The sequence below is a fragment of the Stegostoma tigrinum genome, chromosome 27, assembly GCF_030684315.1.
Source record: "Stegostoma tigrinum isolate sSteTig4 chromosome 27, sSteTig4.hap1, whole genome shotgun sequence".
Classification (NCBI taxonomy): domain Eukaryota; kingdom Metazoa; phylum Chordata; class Chondrichthyes; order Orectolobiformes; family Stegostomatidae; genus Stegostoma; species Stegostoma tigrinum.
The window spans coordinates 35,244,511-35,266,123 of NC_081380.1; the positions used below are offsets into that span (position 1 = coordinate 35,244,511).

The 21,613-nt window shown below is 42.5% G+C and overlaps 1 protein-coding gene across 2 annotated transcripts in view; it reads right to left on the reverse strand.

Annotated features, from left to right (window-relative positions):
• Nucleotides 1–1,393, reverse strand: part of LOC125464526 (rap1 GTPase-activating protein 2) — a 325,971-nt gene extending 324,578 nt beyond the window's left edge. For both annotated transcript variants that reach the window (XM_048557001.2, XM_059655287.1), the window contains exon 1: nt 1,236–1,393. The gene's annotated coding sequence lies outside the window, so the exon portion shown is untranslated. The remainder of the gene's footprint in view (nt 1–1,235) is intronic.
• Between the last annotated feature and the right edge of the window lie 20,220 nt (nt 1,394–21,613).

Here is a 21,613-nt window from a genome sequence, read left to right on the forward strand (position 1 = left end):
TGGAAAAATAATCTAAATTAAAGCAAGTAAAATATATGCAGCAAAATTAAAATATGATAAAATGTTTGTGGTAAATTTGCAGTGGATGCAGTATGTGCAAGTTAATTTTGGATAGATGCTGCACATACTCGCAAAATTACGGAAATCATACATACAGGCATATTTAAAATAGATTACATTGTATACAGATAAGTCTCATACAACTTACAGGTAAAATTGTGATGCATTTAGAAGAAATAACATATTATAGAAGATCAATTGTAAATTATTCCTCAAATTGCAGTGGGAAAATTGCTGTCATTTAGCAATTTAATGTGACCATCACCATCCAAAGCATACTCACACTAAGCTGTTCCCAATATGAATAAAGACCCCAAACTTCACACCAGGTAGAGGTTTTACTCATTCAATAGAAAAACACAATAACAAACACCATGAACTGATCTGAAGGCTGCAATTTCCTCTCAGTATTCTGAAGGCTAAACTGCTTGAGCTATGCTCGGTGTTGGATGTCATCTCCATTTGATTACACGGAAACTGTAAGGATCATTTACAGATATTAAACTGAATGATTTTCTTAAAACAAAAGCATTTATGCAGTTAAATATTGCTGAGCTTAAAGAGAAACATATCAATCAATTCAACATGTTGTTTAACCCTTTAACACCACAAACCCTGCTGCACCCACCCTAAATCAGGAGTTCAGTAAGCCAGTATATCTCATTTGTGGTTCACCTTTTTTCCAAAATGTTATAATGAGCAACCCTTCCTCCACCATCACCCCCTCCCTATTCTCTTGGTTACTCCAAAAAGGGCTGAACCTCTTTGTATTATTCCTCTACATGCCATTGCATGGAAAGCATTATTAAGAAGTCACAATTCAGATCTCTCAAATATTAATTTCCTTAATTAATCAAGATTTGGGTCATATTTTGATTTAATATTCACATTTTTAATCTGCTTTCATTCATTTGCATCTCACACAGCCCTTTTCCACTATTTCAAATACATTCATTAAATCCCTTGTATTAGTGTCTTCTATATTCCTGTTTCATCCACTCTCCCCCTCTGAGTCTTACTTGCAATCTTCAGACATAAAATTACAGATCATACATATTATACATCCTAGGCCAAATGAATAGCTTCATAGTATCTGTGCCAGAGCGCTTGTTCTTTCAAGAGAAAGCATTACTTTTGTTTTTCTTTCAAAAAGACACAAGAATTTACTGCCTTACCTTCTGCTTTCTACAATACACTTCAAATGGGGAAGGAGCAGTCAGCAATTGCCCAGAATGATGTCAGCACTTTGCTGATGCAGTTGCACAGTGACTGAGCTTTCCTGAGGTGGAGCTACACACAGTAAGGACTGTGTTGGTTTCTTTCACCAGTTTCCCAGGAATTGTTGCCCTAACCTGCTTTTGAAAGCTCCGCGCTCTCCAGGCACAGAGCCAGGGAAGTATCAAAATCCGGCGACCAATGAGAAAATAAATTGAAAGTGATCACATCTGCTGAAATTTCTAGCCCCAAGGTTGTGTTGGGAGTTTCTCTTCATTAAAATAAACTAATCATTCTTTTTTGACATTGCTTCCTTACTGAGAACTCCTGTTGAGTACAAAGGCCCCAGGAGCCAAGATTTATGAGTAACATTGGGGCAGGAATTTAGGACCTCAATCCTATTCTGCAAAAGAGTGAGGATCATGGCTCTTTCTGTATCTAACTTCATGTACCCATTTTAATATATTTGCTTGACAAAAGCCTATCAGTCACAGATTTAAAATTAACAATTGATGCAGCGTTGACAATTTGTCATTTGTAGCACAGTTCCAAACATTTATATCATGTCCAGAATGGTTTCGAATTGAAATCCTCAAATGCCTGCTTTAATTTTTTGAATATGCCTCCTTTTCTTCCATCAGTGGAAATGATTTCTCTCGTTATCAGCATCCTCAAATCTTGTGAAAGCTGCCATCAAAGTGTCCCTCAATCTTCAAAATTTCAGGGAAGGCAATCCTAGTTTTGTAATCTCTCCTTGCAATACAGATGTTGTTCTGATAAGTCTGCATTGCTTACCGTCAAAAGTCAACCTATCCATCATTCACTGTGGTATCTAAAATGGCTCACAATACTCCAGGTAGAGTCTAACCAGGGCAATGTACAAGCAAAATTTAATTCCCACCCGCTCATGTTATAGTCTTCTCAGTATTAATACCTGTATTCCTTCAGCCATTTTAAATTATTTTATGTCGTTGCTCATAACATTTTAAAGATCAGTAAACAAGGGCCCCCAAGTGTCTTCTGTATTCCACTGTTTCCAGATTTTGACAATTTAGAAAGTATTTTACTCTATTCCTGATATGCACATGTGAATTAGAAGTAGGCCACTCACCCCCTCAAGCATGCTGCCCCTTCAATAAACTCATCCTTGATCCCATTACTCCACATTCCTATCTACCCCTGATAACCTTTCACTGCTTTGTTTCTCAATAATCTACTTGAACCTGCATACTAACCTTCTGCAGGAAGAGGCCATTCGGCCCTTCGAGCCTGCTCCGCCATTCATCACGATGGTGGCTGATCGTCCAACTCAATAGCCTAGTCCTGCTTTCTCCCCATAACCTTTGATCCCATTCCTTCCAAGTGCTATATCTAACCACCTCTTGAATACATTCAATGTTTTGACATCAACTACTTCCTGAGGTAATGAATTCCACAGGCTCACCGCTCTTTGGGTGAAGAACTGTCTCCTCATCTCTGTCCGAAATCATATACCTGGAATTCTCAGGCTGTGACCCCTGGTTCTGGACACATCCACCATTGGGAACATCCTCCCTACATCAACCCTGTCCAGTCCTGTTAGAATTTTATAAGTGTCTATGAGATCCCCCCTACCCAACCCCCACCACCACCATTTGTCTGAACTCTAGTGAAAACAATCCTAATCTAGTCACCTTTCCTCATACATCAGACCCACCATCCCTGGAATCAGCCTGGTATATCTTCGCTGCACTCCCAAGCACTCTGAATGAATGTATCTATTCAGTCAGCAGAGCTGGTATTTGGGAGAGAGACGTGGTGTCAGGTATATGGAGGGGGTTGTTGTCAAACATTGGGCTGGGGGCATGTGTCAGATCAGGGTCCGCGGATAAAAGGGGAGGTGCAGTTTGGGGTGTCAGTGGTGTGTTGTAGGTCAGTTTAATAGCTACCCAGGAATTAGACTGGGATATTAATTTTCTGAATTTTCCTCAGTAAATATGAACTTAGCTGCAGCAGCGGCCCTTCAAGTCTCTGAGATAAATGGATAGTTTTGGATAGTCATAGGCATAGGGGAAATTGTCTGTTAGAATTTTCAGCTTCCTGAGCAATTTTCTTGGGATTTGCTATGTTGAGATTTAGCAGGGACCAACACATAGAAACAACTCTCTGGCCACTGGAAACTAGAATATTATTTTAAATAATAACTGCTTCTAACATTTTCCCGATGAAAGATGTCAGGCGAATTGACCTGTGGTTTCCTAATCTTGTCTCCCTCCTTTTTTCGATAAACCTTGCACAAGTATAGAGGACTTTGGGTAATTAAAATCAATACATTGACTTTCTCACTAGCCACCTCAGGATGAAATCCATCAGGGCCCAGAGATTTGTCAGCCCTGGCTTCATCAATTTGCTTCCCGAGGAATTGTAATTTTTCCAAGTTCCCCCTCATTTCTGTTTGTTAAGTTACAGCTATTTCTGGCATGTCACTTGCACCCCCTTGAGTGAAGACCAATGCAAATATTTGTTCAATTCATCTGCTGTTTCCTTATTTAATTCCTCAGATTCACTGTTGATAGAACCAACTTTCACTTTGCTAACTCTTCACTATTTTACATTTCTATAGAACTTTAATTACCTGTCGCTTTGGCTGAATTTTACTCTTTTCTGTCTAAGTGCAAGTCGTGTTGTGTTTTTGGTGGGGTTTTTCCTGCAAAGCCTGGCAAGATTTCTTGCTATCTCCAAACAAATTTGTCTCATTAATTATCTATCCTACCCCTACGGCTTCCCACATGTCCAGTTCCAACCATATGCCTGTATTAACTGGCACCCTTGCAAAAGCCTGTTGTCATCTGGAGCCATGGTTCCCAACGTTTGCCCTACACATGGTAGATGAGGGAAATTGTCTGCTCCCTTTGTGGGCAAAGTCCTGTTAGATGGGGTGGAACGGCAATTTCTTTCTCAGGACCAGCAAAAGTCAGACCGTGCCACCTGGGTTCAAAAGTCCTCAGCCTCTGGAGGAATAGCACAGCAATATAGGAAGAATGTCAATGTCATTCACCACGCCACCATTGTAAATGCCACTTCTCACACTCACTCCATCTCTGCTCCTGTACGCAAAAAGGCCTAGAGTCTACCACTTTCACCGTTTCCTGCAGCTGTCTCATTGTCATCCATCCTCCCCCCAACACTTCTAACCCTGTGCACCCTTTGTACTACCAACTCTCTCACTTAGGACACCTCAGCACCTACACCAACAGTAAGATCCTCTCTAATACCTGCCTTGCTTTTATTCAGGATGACAAAAAAGCCCACAATAGGGCAGAAAGACTCAAAATAGCTGATGGACTGCCTAACACGCAGCTCCTCACCCCTGAACATTGACTTCAGAAAGAAAGGAGGAGAACATTGCTCCATCTACATCGACAGAACTGAGGCTGAGAGAGTGAACATCAATTTCCTCGGAGTGATGATAACCGATGCCCTGTCCTGGACTTCCCATGTTGATGCGACAGCCAAGAAGGCACAACCACACCTCTCCTTCCTCAGGTGGCTCAGAAAATCTGGCATGTCCATAAGGACCCTCACCAACTTCTACAGATGCACCATTAAGAGCATACAAACCAGGCACATAATGGCCTGGTATTGCCCAGGACTGTAAGAAACTGCAGAAGGTGGTGTGCACAGCCCAGACCATAATGGAAGCCAACCTTACATCCATGGACTCCATTTACTTAGCCCTCCGCTGCTGAAAAGTTGCCAACATCATCAAAGACGCCCATCGCACCCTGGTTATGACATCCTACAACTTCTACCATCAGGCAGAAGATACAGAAGCCTGAACACACACACCAGCAGGTTCAGGAACAGCTTCTTCCTGGCCATTATCAGACTGATAAATAGACTCTGTAGCCCCAAATAACTGATCTTGTTAATGTTGATCTCACTCAGTGCATACCCAGTGCAATGTAACCTGTACACCTCTGTCTCAGTCTTTTTGTGCTGTACAACCTTTGCTCACTATGATCTGCCTATACCGTTCGTAAACAAAGCTTTTTGCTATATTTTGGTCATGTGACAATCAATCGATCGATCAATAAATCTGATGTGGTGAGCATCTTAATTCTGACCGATCCAAGTGGCTGGTTGATCATATCCAAGCTCCTGGGCTGGTATCAAAGATTTTTCTTGACTTATTGTGCTGAAACCCCCTGAGCAAAGTCTTGACTTTGGCTTCCGTCGACTTGACTGAGGCCTGTTGACAAGCTGTGACCAGAACTTTCCTATCCTGCTGTAAGTGCCTCTTCAGTCCTGAGCAGATGTGCTGGAGAAACTCAGCAGGTCTGGCAGCATCCATGGGGAGAGAAAAGTTAACTGTGTTTTTCCGCAAACGTTACCAGAAGTGTAGAGTTTCTGCAGCTCTTCCCATTTTTATTTCAGATTTCCAGCATCTGCAGGATTTTGCTTTCACTGACTTACAAATGACTTTACACGTCTGCAAGGAACACAAACTAAAAGTTTTATTCAAACTTATTTGCCTTCCAGGTGATTGCCTATTGAAACAATCCTGTTATCACTTAAGCTTGCCCTCCTTGATTTTCTCTCCACACCCCCCTCCCATCTAAAATATTCTGGTTATTCAACCTTGACCAGGTTGGGGTAGGGATTCTGGTATCGGAATTCTGGTATCTGGTCAGTTTGAAATGAGGCTTCAAGACAAGCACCTTCTTGGCAGCTGAGACTCCACTTCCCTGGGGAAAACATAAAATCCTGAATAATACAAACCTTAGCACAGCCAACATTTAAACTCTGATCATCTTTGTGTAGGAAACAAAACAGGAAAACAGGTATGCAAAGAACAAATGGACCTTACTCGAGAACCAACAAGTTAGGCTGGCGCCTTCATTTTTAAGGGACAAGTGCAACTGAACTTGATATCTGATCAAATCGAGGGCTGAGCTGGTCAACTCGATGTACCTCATACTCAGGAACAAACAAAGTATTGTAATATTGCAGTCTGATAATAGGCATTTTGTGGTGATTAATTTTGGTTGATGTGCATTAAGGAATGAAAAGGCACACACAATTAAAACCTCAATGAGGTCAATTGACATCTCAGTGCAAATCTGACAGGAGCAACTGATAATGAAATTTACTTTTTAACCGTATATAAAGTTCACACTCCATCCAGAACTGGGTCCTGTTACAAAAGGCATCTTCAGCTTTGTTGAATTAGGCGGTGGTGTGTTGTTGTTTGTATAAGGTGCACAATGAATTTGGATAGTAAGGTCACATGTTTGTTTGTCGAATTGTTAAAGATTAACCATTATTACCTGCATATTGTATGTACTTTTTAAAATATATATACATATTAGGTTGACAAACCTTCCTGCTTTGCAAAGCAACCCAGCAGTGTGCTATTGCTAAACTACAGGAATATCAGTTTAATCTCTACTTTTTCCTTCTCAAAAGCAAAGACACTGGGATACAATACTTACAAGCACCAGCTCCTTTCTTGCAAATCGGCCTTTTTAAAAATTAATTCTAGGAATGTTAATGTCGATGACAAGACCAGCATTTGCTGTCCATTCCCAGCTGACCTGGAGCCACTTCCTTCAGTTGCTGTTGCAAGTTCCAGGATTTTGACCCAGCAACATGGAAGGAATGGTGATATAGTTCCACATCAGAATTGTTTGGAGCCAGGCTGTGGTGTACCCGTGGATCTGCTGCCCTTGCTCTTCGAGGAGTAGAAGTCACGGGCTTGAAAGGCACTGTCAAAGGAGCCTTCGTTATATGCTGCAGTGCATCTTTCTAGGTTGTACACACCACGGCCTCCGTGCATTAGTTATGGATGATGTGAATGTTGAAGCTGGAGGTTTGGGTGTGAAACACTCAAGCTGCTTTTAACACAAAAATCATTCACACAATGAGGGCATTGCTAGCTAAGCCAGCATTTATTGCCCATCCCTAATTGCCCAGAGGGCAGTTAAGAGGCAACCACTTTGCTGTAGGTCTGGAGTCACATGTAGGTCAGACCAGGTAAGGATGGCAGTTGCCTTCCCTAAAGGACATTAATGAGGCAGACGGTTTTTTTCCCAACAGTTGGCAATGGATTTATGGTCATCATTAGACTCTTAATTCCATTTTTTAAAAATTGAATTCAAATTCCACCATCTGCCACAGCAGGATTCAAACTTGGCTATGGCTAGCACGAGGGGTCATAGTTTTAAACTGGTTGGTGGAAAGTATAGAGGGGATGTCAGAGGCGGGTTCTTTACACAGAGAGTTGTGAGAGCATGGAATGCGTTGCCAGCAGCAGTTGTGGAAGCAAGGTCATTGGGGTCATTTAAGAGACTGCTGGACATGCATATGGTCACAGAAATTTGAGGGTGCATACATGAGGATCAATGGTCGGCACAACATTGTGGGCTGAAAGGCCTGTTCTGTGCTGTACTGTTCTATGTTCTATGTTCTAAACTTGAGTCCCCAGAAACATTATCTGGGTCCCTAGAATAATGGTCCAGTGACAACACCACTAGGCCATCATTCTGCACCCCCACTCCCCCACACCCCCCATTCCTGAATGGGGATGTCCTGGATTGTATTGTGTTTGTGAATATTCTTGGAGCTGTGTTCATCCAAATAGTTTCTGAGTATTCCTGTGCGCCCCTGAATTGACCCTAGCAGATGGTGGCCAGACCTCAAAGACTAAAGGGTGAATGACCAGAATTTCCAGAATCTCATCTGTTTTTGCAGCTTCAGTATGTTTATGAGTTAGTTCAGTTCAGTTTCTAATTATTAGGGGTGGCACGGTGGCTCAGCGATTAGCACTGCTGCCTCACGGCGCCCGGGACCTGGGTTCAATTCCAGCCTCGGTTGACTGTCTACTTGGGATTTGCACGTTCTCCCTGTGTCTGCATGGGTTGCCTCCAGGTGCTCTGGTTTCCTCCCACAGTCCAAAGATGTGCAGGCTAAGTGGGCTGGCTATGGGAAATGCAGGGTTACAGGGAAAGGGTATGGGGATGGGTCTGAGTGGGATGCTCTTCAGAGGGACAGTGTGGACTTGTTGGGCCGATTGGCCTGTTCCCACACTGTAGGGATTGCATGAATGCTAATGACCTGGATGTTGATGCTGAGGGATTCACTGATGTTGGTGCAGTTGAATGTCAAGAGAAGCTAGTACAACTCTCTCTCTGATTATTGCCTGGCATTTGTGTGTCTTAAAGGCTACTTGCCATTTACAGCCCAAGTCTGGATGTTGTCCTCAGATTGTGTTTGGAGTTGTGATTGGCAGTGAATATCCCTATTTCCAGCTTAGTGAGACTCTCAGCATTGAGTGTCTGGAGCCCATCCCTCTACAGTGCATCAGAGCAGGTTTGATGCTTGATCTCACCCAAACATTTCACTTGAATCACACTTTGCAGGAGATTTAATTAGAACGATGATTGGTTTTATTTCCACCATGTCAAACCACATTGCAATGGAAAACTGTCACCGATTTATACCCTCCTCCGTGTTCCAAGTTGAAATCAATTAAGTTGTTACAAATCAGTCATCAAGCATGAAGTTTCGGATGGTTGTCAGTGATGGCATGTCCACCTCTGGGGCAGAAGGCCCAGGTTCAATCCCACCTGCCTCAGATGTGCTTCACAACATATCCAGAGGTTGATAAAATAATCAGGCTTTCTTTAGCTTGACACTACCTTTTATTTAATTCAGTCATGGGACACTGATAGCCCATCCCTAGTTGTCCTGAGAAGGTGGTTGTGAGCAGCTTTCTTGAAAGTCCATGTACTGTATGTAGACTCACAATATTGCGAGGGAGGGAAAACCAGGATTTTGACCCAGCAACAGTGAAGGAATGGCAATATATTTTCAAGTCAGGATGGTGAGTGGCTAGGAGAGGAATTTGCATGTGGTGGCGTTGTCATGTATCTGTTGGCTTTGTCTTTCTCGGTGGACGTGGTCGTGGGTTTAGAAGGAAGGGGTTGTCACAGGATCTTTCATGAATTTATACGGCATATTTTTTAGATGGCACACACTGCTGCTACTGAGCATTGATGGTGGAGAGAGTGAATGTTTGTGGATGTTGTGCCAATCAAAGGGGCTGGATGGTGTCAAGCTTTGCAAGTGATGTTGGAGTTGCACTCATCCAGACAAGTGGGGAGTATTCCATCACACTCCTGATTTATGCCTTGTTGATGGTGGGCAAGCTTTGCTGAGTTAGGAAGTGAGTTACTCACTGCACATTCCTAGCCTCCATGAATGGTGTAATTTTATTCCCTTAACCACCTGGTTCAAGTGAATTTAATCGAAACAAAACGGTTCAATGCACTGATATTACAATTAAGATTGATGCTTTGCCTGGGAGATTCAATTCTTTGTTCTTGTTACTTATCTACTGGTGTTTTGGTCCCAACTGAGTCAGACTCTGTGCTTTTATATTTCATTGTTCTGAGTCATAATTTTGTTCAGCCTGAAGCCTGCAGGATCACTAGAGCCTGCTGCATCAACACAGAGTAAATAATTTTGTTTTCAGTTATTGCATATGTCCTCCCAGCTCAACTAGACACCCAGAAAAAGTCTCACAGCTTTTTGCAATTAAGTTGTACCTTTACAGAAGAAGGGGTTCATGTTTGCACCTCAGGGAATTGTCCGATCCAGCACATTCCTGCCTTTCCTTTTGGGGCACTTTTCAAGGTCAGAAATTCCCATCGGTATCATAGCATTCCGCCTTCCGAGTGAAGCCTGTTTCAATTCCCAAGAGCTAATACGCAGCAGAGTCCTTTGCAACTGTCACTTTCAATTAGAAAGGGGCTGAAAATGTGAGGCAGTGTTATTGCAGGACAATGGGAAACAGAAACAGGAGGCTGCTTTACATAAAAAAACAATAGAATGAATTGTTCGAACAAATAAAAATTTCCTAAACTGAAAACAGAATTAATAGAATATTACAGCTCAAGAACCATCCATTCGGCCCATCAGTTCTGTGCCAATCTCTTTTCTGCCCATACAAACTATCCGGTCTAATCTCATTTTCCTGCTTATTCCTTGTGTATTTGTTAACATTTTTCATGACTTGAATTCTAATCTTATGCACTTTGTTCAACATTGTTTTGTAATGAGCTATTCCACAGTATAATTATCCTATGAGAGGATTTCTTATTTAATCACCTCTTTCATTTTTGATCACCTTAAAAGTAGATATAAAAGTTTGAATACAAACACAAATAGATTCAAAAACGGTTTCTTCTCTGCTGTTATCAGACTTTTGAATGGACCTTTCAAAATGTTAATTCTCATCTCTCTTTCTCCACATCTTCTCTGTGGCTCTAATACTGTATTCTGCACTCTGTTCTGATACTTGGTGCTTTTTGCACAGTATGAGCTGCTTGTAGAGCATGCAAAACAACACGTTTCACTGTATCAGTATATGTGACAACAATAAATCAATCAATCATCTCTCTGACTTGTAAAAACAATCTATTTATATTTACCCCATTATAACCTTAATTATCTTGATAATATTAATCAGGTTAGACCATAATCTTCTCGCAACTAGTTAAAAGTAAGATGCTTAAATGACAGTGATCTTTCATTCATGATCTCTTGGAATAATACATTATAGAAAGACAGGGTTTGGATTCAGGTACCCGTGCAGTTTCTTTGAGAGGCTCACACAAATAACTGGACACCCAATTCTTTCCTTGGGGCCATACAAAATATTTTCACTCTATTATATCTTTAAAAAGCCAATGTTTTCCAAATGCAATTATGAGTGAGATATCAAATTCCCTTTTGTAAGTTATTATTGATTTTTTTTTTCCTCTGCCCTTTCAGGCAGTGCATTTTGATTCACAATAACTCACTGCATGAAAAGGAACTCTCCCCTGCTCACATCCAATTCTTATGGTAACTAATTTAAACCTGCGCCCTCTGGTTTTCAATTTCCTTCCAGTTTCTTCCAATTAACTTTATCAAAACTTTTCATAATTTTGACCAGCCCTATTAAATGTACCTTAAGCTTCCCTAAGCTATGAAAACTGAGGGAATTGAGGGATCTGGGGATAATGATGGACAATGGAACTGACCTGGAAGATCAGCCATAGTCTTAATGAATCGCAAAGGAATGGCCAGCCTCTTTCTGCTTCAATTTCATGCGTAAGAAAATGACCCCATGTAACTGAAGTCCTCTAACCCTGGTACTGTTGTCGTAAATCTACTCTGTAGCTACTCTAAGGCTTCATGATTCTAATTACCTTATTTTGTGTCTATGCCAATACTTATATCCTTCCCATGTCTATACACAATACCCTAACAATGGTGTGAGTCAGGTTCAACATTACTTCCTGATTTCTATATTTTGCTTCCCTAGATACAAAATCCAAGGATTCAATTTGTGTTTCCATGGACAATTGTGTCAGAAGTTTTAATAATGCATTTCCATACTTGTCAAAAGTCCAATGCTTTCCTAATTGAGGGAGCATTCTCTTTTGCTATTTGCATGTTTATATGTGAACTGCACCTGACAGCTTACTATTCATCCTGTCCATATTCTTCCAAGTCCACCCTACTATCACTTTCATGTGTATGATTGTTGGGCAGTTTCTTCTTTGCCATCCAAATCTCTTTGCTAACAAGCCTAATGGGTCTTCCATGAAATGCACAATCCCAAAGTGTTGCTTTAACTAGAAGTCGAGTTAGAAGAACGAACATTTATTGATAAGGCCTGGTTATGTCTGTGACTTATTCTTTTGATTCTGAGCTCAAGGAAGAATTGGTCTCCAATGAACTTAGTGATTCTGCTGTTTTTCATAGAATCCCCACCGTGTGAAAGCCAGCTATTCGGCCCATTGAGTCCATGCTGATCATCCGGGGAGCATTCCACCCAGACCCATGCCCCCAACCTTATAAATCCTGCTTTTCCCATGGCTAATCCACCCACTCTGCACATCACTGGAAACTATGGCCAATGCACCTGCACATCTTTGGACTGTGGGAGGAAACCAGAGCATCCAGAGGAAACCCACACAGACGCGGGGAGAATGTGCGAACTCTGCACAGACAGTTGCCCAAGACTGAAAGACAATCCAGTTCCCTGGCAACGAAAGGCAGCACCGAGCCACCATGCCACCCCACATCTTTCCCAGTAAAAGGAGAAGGATCTAATCAGGCAGCATTGCCTCGCTGGCTCATAGCAAACTGACGCTTCAGCCCAACCACAGTTGGAATAACATGGCAGGCTGTAGTATTAATTTAGTTCTGCCACAACTCACATTGCCTCTGGGGACAGAATAAAACCACTTTGTGAGCTACAGTCACTGTCTCTAGTGATGTACATTAGTACATTTTTATTAGTGCTGCATAGAGAGATGAAACTCAATATGAATAGGTAAATGCCAGTTCTGTACACCCGCAACACTTTCACATGGCTCACAGAAGATCTTGTTGCTAATCTTTTTTCCGAGAGTATGAAGTAAAGTAATAATGCTGCTGCTGACTTTTCAATCACTCTTAATACAACTGAAGTAAGGAGTAAGGTTTCTGAAAATTTTGTAGTGCTGAATGGGGATCATCCAACCAAGGGTGATTACTCTGGTATTCTGGTTGAGTTACACACTTGGCACAAGCCCATTCTTTGACTGTCACACCCAGTAACAGTGTGTTTCACACCAGGAGTGGTATATTGCAGGCAGACTCCCTGGGATTTTCTGTTCGTTATTGAGGTTGAATGTTGGCCTGGATATCAGAATAATTCCTTGAGCTTCCTTGACTATGGTGTGCGGGGATTTTCAATGCTGAACAGGTGGGCAAAACTTCAGTTAATGTCATTGAAAATCTGAAACTTGGATACAGGCACAAGATGGCTTCTCGGTGCAAGCTGGCAACAAAATGGCTTCTAGCCTGGGAACATTAAATTCTGGTAGAGTTGCTCTTCTGGCCTGGGAACTCTGAGTTTTGCTAGAGCTTCATAAATGACACAGTAATGATAAGATAATGCAGTACTAACCATTCTAGCTGACCTTTAGTAGCAAATGTTATGGCGCTATATGGCGAGACAAAAAGTAACCTAAACATTGTGACATAAGTTGTTTACAAGTTAATACTACTGGATTAATAGTACTGCTAGTAGACCAGCTAGTGGGAAGGATTTTGCTGGGAAGGAACCAAGGGATCAGTTAAAGTGTGTTTGCTTTAACGCAAGGAGTATCAGGAATAAAAGTGATGAACTTAGAGCATGGATCAGTACCTGGTGCTATGATGTTGTGGCCATAACAGAGACATGGGTTTCTCATGGGCAGGAATGGTTGCTGGATGTTCCAGGGTTTAGAACATTTAAAAAGAATAGGGAGGGGGGAAAAAGAGGAGGGGGTGTAGCACTACTAATCAGAGAGGGTATCACAGCTGCAGAAGCTTCCTTTGTCGAGGAAGATCTGCCTACTGAGTCAGTATGGGTGGAAATTAGGAACAGCAAGGGAGTAGTCACCTCGTTAGGGGTTTACTACAGGCCCCCCCCAATAGCAGCAGGGAGATTGAAGAAAGCATAGGTCGGCAGATTTTGGAAAAGTGCGGATGTAGTAGGGTTGTTGTAATGGGTGACTTTAACTTTCCCAATATTGATTGGAACCTCCTTCGAGCAGAAGATTTGAATGGAGCTGTTTTTGTAAGGTGTGTTCAGGAGGGTTTCCTAACTCAGTACGTTGACAGGATGACGAGGGGAGAGGCCATTCTAGACTTGGTGCTTGGAAATGAGCCGGGGCAGGTATCAGATCTTGTGGTGGGAGAGCATTTTGGTGATAGTGACCATAACTGCCTCACATTCTGCATAGCTATGGAGAAGGAGAGGATTAGGCAAAATGGGAGGATATTTAATTGGAGAAGAGGAAACTATGATGCGATTAGACATGAGTTAGGAAGTAAGGACTGGGAGCAATTGTTCCATGGTAAGGGCACTATAGACATGTGGAGACTGTTTAAGAAACAGTTGTTGTGAGTGATGAATAAATATGTCCCTCTGAGACAGGCAAGAAGGAGTAAGATAAAGGAACCTTGGATGACGAGAGTGGTGGAGCTTCTCGTCAAAAGGAAGAAGGTAGCTTACATAAGGTGGAGGAAGCTAGGGTCAAGCTCAGCTCAAGAGGTTTACAGGCAGGCGAGGAAAGAGCTCAAAAATGGTCTGAGGAGAGCCAGGAGGGGACACGAGAAAGGCTTGGCAGAACGGATTAGGGAAAACACAAAGGCATTTTACACTTATGTGAGGAATAAGAGAATGGTCAAAGAAAGAGTAGGGCCGATCAGGGATAGCATAGGGAATTTGTGTGTGGAGTCTGAGGATGTAGGGGAAGCCCTAAATGAGTTTTTTGCTTCTGTCTTTACGAAAGAAACGAATTTTGTAGTGAATGAAGCCTTTGAAGAGCAGGTATGCATGCTGGAATGGATAGAGATAGAGGAAGCTGATGTGCTGAAAATTTTGTCAAACATTAAGATTGACAAGTCGCCAGGCCCGGACCAGATTTGTCCTCGGCTGCTTTGGGAAAGGAGAAATGCGATTGCTTTGCCAATCGCGAAGATCTTTGCATCCTCACTTTCCACTGGAGTGGTACCTGAGGACTGGAGAGAGGCAAATGTAATTCCTCTCTTTAAGAAAGGAAATAGGGAAATCCCCGGCAATTACAGACCAGTAAGTCTCACGTCTGTCGTCTGCAAGGTGTTAGAAAGGATTCTGAGGGATAGGATTTATGACCATCTGGAAGAGCATGGCTTGACTAAATGCAGTCAACACGGCTTTGTGAGGGGTAGGTCATGCCTCACAAACCTTATCGAGTTCTTTGAGGATGTGACTAGAAAAGTTGATGAGGGTCGAGCTGTGCATGTGGTGTATATGGACTTCAGTAAGGCATTTGATAAGGTTCCCCATGGTAGGCTCATTCAGAAGGTCAGGAGGAATGGGATACAGGGGAACTTAGCTGTCTGGATACAAAATTGGCGGGCCAACAGAAGACAGTGAGTGGTAGTAGAAGGAAAATATTCTGCCTGGAAGTCAGTGGTGAGTGGTGTTCCACAGGGCTCTGTCCTTGGGCCTCTACTGTTTGTAATTTTTATCAATGACTTGGATGAGGGGATCGAAGGATGGGTCAGCAAGTTTGCAGACGACACGAAGGTTGGAGGTGTCGTTGACAGTATAGAGGGCTGTTGTAGGCTGCAGCGGGACATTGACAGGATGCAGAGATGGGCTGAGAGGTGGCAGATGGAGTTCAACCTGGATAAATGCGAGGTGATGCATTTTGGAAGGTCGAATTTGAAAGCTGAGTACAGGATTAAGGATAGGATTCTTGGCAGTATGGAGGAACAGAGGGATCTTGGTGTGCAGATACATGGATCCCTTAAAATGGCCACCCAAGTGGACAGGGTTGTTAAGAAAGCATATGGTGTTTTGGCTTTCATTAACAGGGGGATTGAGTTTAAGAGTCGTGAAATCTTGTTGCAGCTCTATAAAACTTTGGTTAGACCGCACTTGGAATACTGCGTCCAGTTCTGGTCGCCCCTTTATAGGAAAGATGTGGATGCTTTGGAGAGGGTTCAGAGGAGGTTTACCAGGATGCTGCCTGGACTGGAGGGCTTATCTTATGAAGAGAGGTTGGTTGACTGAGCTCGGACTTTTTTCATTGGAGAAAAGGAGGAGGAGAGGGGACATAATTGAGGTATACAAGATAATGAGAGGCATAGATAGAGTTGATAGCCAGAGACTATTTCCCAGGGCAGAAATGGCTAACACGAGGGGTCATAGTTTTAAGCTGGTTGGAGGAAATTATAGAGGGGATGTCAGAGGCGGGTTCTTTACACAGAGAGTTGTGAGAGCATGGAATGCGTTGCCAGCAGCAGTTGTGGAAGCAAGGTCATTGGGGTCATTTAAGAGACTGCTGGACATGCATATGGTCACAGAAATTTGAGGATGCAGACATGAGGATCAATGGTCGGCACAACATCGTGGGCTGAAGGGCCTGTTCTGTGCTGTACTGTTCTATGTTCTATGTTCTATGTTCTTTGTCAATGAAGCAATATCATGAATTGATTGGTAATTTTTTGAATACACTATGTGATCACGTAATGTACCCTACTTTAAGAAAAGTAAAAAAATGTCTGTGTTAAGTTGTGTGTGCAGCTCCTCCGAGGAATACGGATGTGCTCAACTTCTGTGTTTTCCAGATGATCTGTACCCGGCCGGGTGAAGAAATAAAGAGTAAAGTCTTAAACAGCCAGACTGACTGCGAGTGTTCATTGACTGAGCATGGAATCGAGACACCCCGCGGGGGGTCGAGATTTACGTCACCTTAAAGACAGCACCATGACAATGCAACACCCCTCAGGTACTGCAATGGAGCAATACCTTGGATTTTAGTGGAACCTCGCATACAAGCATGTTTTCATTTTTCTTCCTTTGTTCTGAATCTGGAAATATTCACTTTTATCAACATTGCAAAGTTCCAAAGTCCAGCTGTGGTTCCACGCTGATACATTACGTTACTCACACCCCTGCCTCTATTCACCACCAGCCCCCCACCCTCTCAATGTGGCTGTTCTCAAATTGTGTTCTTAGAAAAAATTGTCAAAAAGTCAGAACTGAAACTTGGCAACAAGATCTGTCTAACAAGTGTCATACTGTGAGATCCTTACAGCCTGTCAAGCAGTTTTATGAGGATTCTTTATCATGACAATCAATAACACCGCCAGAATCACATCAACAGCCTGCCTTGAGACCATGTATCACTGCCATCTGCAATTTGGGAAGGTGAAACTGCACTGTTAGGCAATCTGCAGGGAACTGAAGCTACTTAAATGCACTAGGGCAGCCTCTGGTTAAAGGCTACACAGTGACAGCTTGCTGTGAATCTGAAAGGACAATCATGCATTGGTTACCATCTTGTCAAGTGTCCATGGTAAATGTAACTTGTCAGCTCCTGGTTGAAGGTGTTTCTCTTAATAGAGTAGAGTAAATATGACAGGACATTCTACAGCTTCTCGCTGAATAGGGAACAGAGATACCGGGTAGCAGGGGCAGGGGAAATCACCCAGTGAGTGAAAGGAATGTTAACACTTACTGTGACAGAAAGAAACAGGGGGAGAGTAAGAAAATGATGGAGAAGCAAACAAGGAATAAAAGGAGAAAGGGAAAGCCAGCACTGAAGAAACAGTGAACCCATTCTTGCTGTGTGACGGAATAGTCTCTGCTTCAATAATAATGACTTTCCTTCCATCAAGTGGGAATATTCAGTGGTGACTGCACAATGTTTAGCACCATTCACAACTCTTCAGATACTGAAGCAGTGCACGTCCAAATCTAGAAAGATCCTGACAACATTCAGGTTTCAGCTGGTAAGAGGCAAATAACATTCACATTAGACAAATGTCAGGCATTGAAGCTCTCCAACAAGAGAGAATGTAACCATCTTTTAATGGCATTCAGTGGCATTACTATCACTGAAACCCCCATTAGCAATATCCTGAGGGTTGAGCAGAATTTGAACTGGACTAGCCATATAAAGACAGTGGTTACAAAAAACAGGTCAAAAGCTAGGAATACTGCAGTGAATAACTCACGTCCTGACTCCCCAAAGCCATTCATCATCTATAAGTCAGGAGTATTATGGAATACTCCCATTTGTTTGGATGAGTGCAACTCCAACAACACTCGAGAAGCTCGACATGATTTGATTGAAAACACATCTACAAGCATCCACTCTCTCCATCAGTGGTGCTCAGTGGCAGCAATGTGTACCATCTATGAGATACACAGTAGAAATTTACCAAGGCTACTTAGACAACACGTTCAAAATCCACGATCACCACATCTGATAGGGCAAGGACAGCAGATGCATGAGAACAGATTGAGGGGAATGCAAGCTTCCCAACCAAAGGACTCACCACCCTAAGTGGCAAATTCTAATCACACTTGGTCAATATACACCAATGCTTTGGAGTTAGGGATCAAATGTAATATCTCCAAATTTGCGATGTTACAAAGCTAAGTGGGAAAGTGTGCTGTAAGGAAGATGTATATCGGCTTCAGGAGGATTTGGACAGGCTTAGTGAATGAACCAGAACATGACAGATGAAATATAATAGATGAGGAAATATAATAGATGAAAAAGATGAGGTTATCCACTTTGTTAGGAGAAACAGATGTGCAGAGTATTTTTTAAATGGTAAGAGATTGGAAAGTACAGATGTATAAAGGACCTAGTTGGCCTTGTCACTGAAGCCAACATGCAGGTGCAGCAAGCTATTAAGAATATTAGTCTCTGCTTTAAGAGGATTCGAAAACAGGTGTAGTTTAGTCTTGTTTCACTTTTAAAGGAGCTTGGTTAGACAACACCTGGAGATCTGTGTACAGCTTTGGTCTCCTTTTCTCAGGCAAGATATATTACCACAGAGGGAGTGCCCTGAGGGTTCACCAGCCTTGTTCCTGGGATGATGGGACTGACCCATGTAGGGAGATTGAGGAAACAGGGCCCGTGTTCTTTAGAGTTTTGAAGAATGAGAGGTGATCTAATTAAAGCTTGTAAAATATTTTAAGGAACAGTCGGGTAGATTCAGGTAGATGCAACTCCCTTAATTGAGGTGTCCAGAACTAGGGAGACAGTGTAAAAATAACACAGATGCAGTTAGGGCTGAGGTGAAGAGTCAATATTTCACTCAGAGAGTATTGAATCTTTGGAATTCTCAAACACAAAAGTAAGATGAAGCTCAGACTTTGAGTACGTTTACGGTTTGAAATTGATTCGATTTATCATTTCCGATGGTACACAGAGTTATAGGGATGGGGTGGCATTGATGTGTTGGATCAGCCATGATTCTATAGAATGTCAGGGTAGGCCTGATGGGCTGAATGGCCTATTCCTGTTTCTGTGATCATATCTGTACCCCCTTCCATACTCCCTCCACTATTGTTATGCACTGGCAGTGGTCAGTTCCACTTACAGGTTTGCACGGCATCAAGTCGCCAAGGTTCTTCCAACAGCATCTCCCAGACATCCTCCTTCCCTCCCAGAGGAAGACAAAGTTGGCAGAAGCATGGTAACACTACTATCAAGATCTCCTTCCAAGCCTTACCATGCACCACATTGACCTGAAACTGCATGGCCAGTTTCTTCACTATAGCTGGGTCGAAATCCTGGAACTGCCTTCACAGCAGCACTGTGGGTGTATCTACGTTACGTGGACTGCAGTGGTTCAAGAAGGCAGCTCGTCACTGCTTTATCAAAGACAATTAGGGATAGGCAACAAATACTGGCTTAGCCAGTGATGTCTACATCCTGGGAATGAATTACTCACATGCAGCTTGGGACAGTGGGAAGATAATAACGATTGTAGAGTTGACCCAAACTACTTCTATGATTCCATATATGCCCATCAATTAATGGACTGCCGTGGATATGGGTAGCATCATGTAATAACAGCTTTCTGTTTGACAGATCAAATGGCATTCAGAGATTGACCAGTTGGTCTCTATGATCAAGCTATGATGATCTCAACAAACTAAGCACTCAGCCTTCAGGCTGTGATCCATGCTGGATCCATGCTAGCTGATATTAATGGAATCAAGGGGTTTGGAGAGAAAGCCGGAATGTGCCATTTAAATAGAGGATCATCTGTGATAGCTTTGAATAGGAGAGCAGGGCTGAATGGCCTTCTCATGGTCCTAGTTTCAATGTGCTACGTTAGGAGTGTAAAAGTAGCCAATATAACTGGGGAAAGCCCTGACCTTTTGTCGGTGAATTAGCTGGTCTGCGAGCCTCGGGGAGGGAGTCTCATTTTGTAAATGTGCAGAAATTTGCAGACAGAAAATGCTTGCAACTTTGTCAGTTCTTCGTAAGCAAGAGGTCCATTTTTCCAGTGTGTTTCATGCCTCAAGAATGACGGTGAGAACCAGAGGCTGGGAAAATAGGCAGGGTAGAGAAGTAGAAAGTAAACAATAGAAATGTTAGGATTTTAAGGGCAGTCTGTCTCTCTTGCGTAGGAGTGGACTGCAGTAGTAGGAGTTTCTACTGGTTTCCTGTACTGACCTTGACTGTAGGGAGGAGCTTTGAAACTGAAGTAACAGGGAAAGGAGAGGCTTCCTAGGATTATGTATGTGTTGTTGGAAGACTTATGTTGGAAATGGCAGGGGACCCATGGAGTAAACCCCAAGAAAAGTCTGAAAAAAGGATGCCATATTTTATATTTCAGATGCTTGCAGAGATGATGCTAGGGCAGCATGGTGGCTCAGTGGTTAGCACTGTTAACTCACAGCACCAGGAACCTCAGGTCGATTCCAACCTCGGGCGACTGTCTGTGTGGAGTTTGCACATTCTCCCCATGTCTGTGTGGGTTTACTCCAGGTGCTCTGGTTTCCTCCCACAGTCCAGTGATGTGCAGGCTAGGGGGATTGGCCATGCTAAATTGCCCGTAGTGTTCAGGGATATGTAGATTAGGGGGATGGGTCTGGGTGGGATGCTCTTAGGGTCCATGAGGACTTGTTGGTTCGAATGGCCTGTTTCCACACTGTAGGGATTCTATGAATAAAAATAGTTGCTACGTATGTGTGTGGTGATGATGCTTATGACACATTATAATGACTTGGGAACTTGGATTCAAATGTAGTGGTAAATAAGATTTTGCTGTTTAGTTCCATGAAGCTGACTTTTTTTTAAGGCAGGGTCTGAAAGTCAACATTTTAGCATTAGCTTACAACAGCATTTCCAAGGAAGTCTCTGATAAAGCTAAATGACTAGACAAGCTACCTGGTGAGATAATGGATTAACTGTTTGCTAAAATTAAAATTTACAACCCTGAGATAAATGGACGGATGGGGATAGGCCAGAAGCAAGTTCAGTTCAGAGGAAAAGATCCGTGTTCAAAGATATTAAAGGCATCAAGGGGTATAAAGAGAAAACAGGAACGTTACATTGAAATGGAGGTTCATCTATGAGGATATTGAATAGCAGAGCAGACTCAAAGGGCTGAATGGATTTCTTATGCTCCTTGATTTTCTTGTGCTATTTAGGAGCCTAAAAGTATACAAAGTATCTGGGCAAATGCTAAGATATTTTCCTTCAAGATCCATGAGAAAATGTCAGTGAATTAGTCTGACATATGTCCTGGGGAGAGACAGAATCTTATTTGGTGAATGTGCAGAAATTTACCAACAAGAAATGCTTGCAACTTTGTCAGTTGAATAAGAGGTACTAAAGTGAGATAGGAGTGATACTTCACTGAGATTGACTGTCTGTAAAGGATATCGCTGGGAAAAGACAACAAATCTTGCTTCTTGCTCATTATAAGATCTTTCCAAAGTATTTTATATATGCAGATAAAGGCTTTG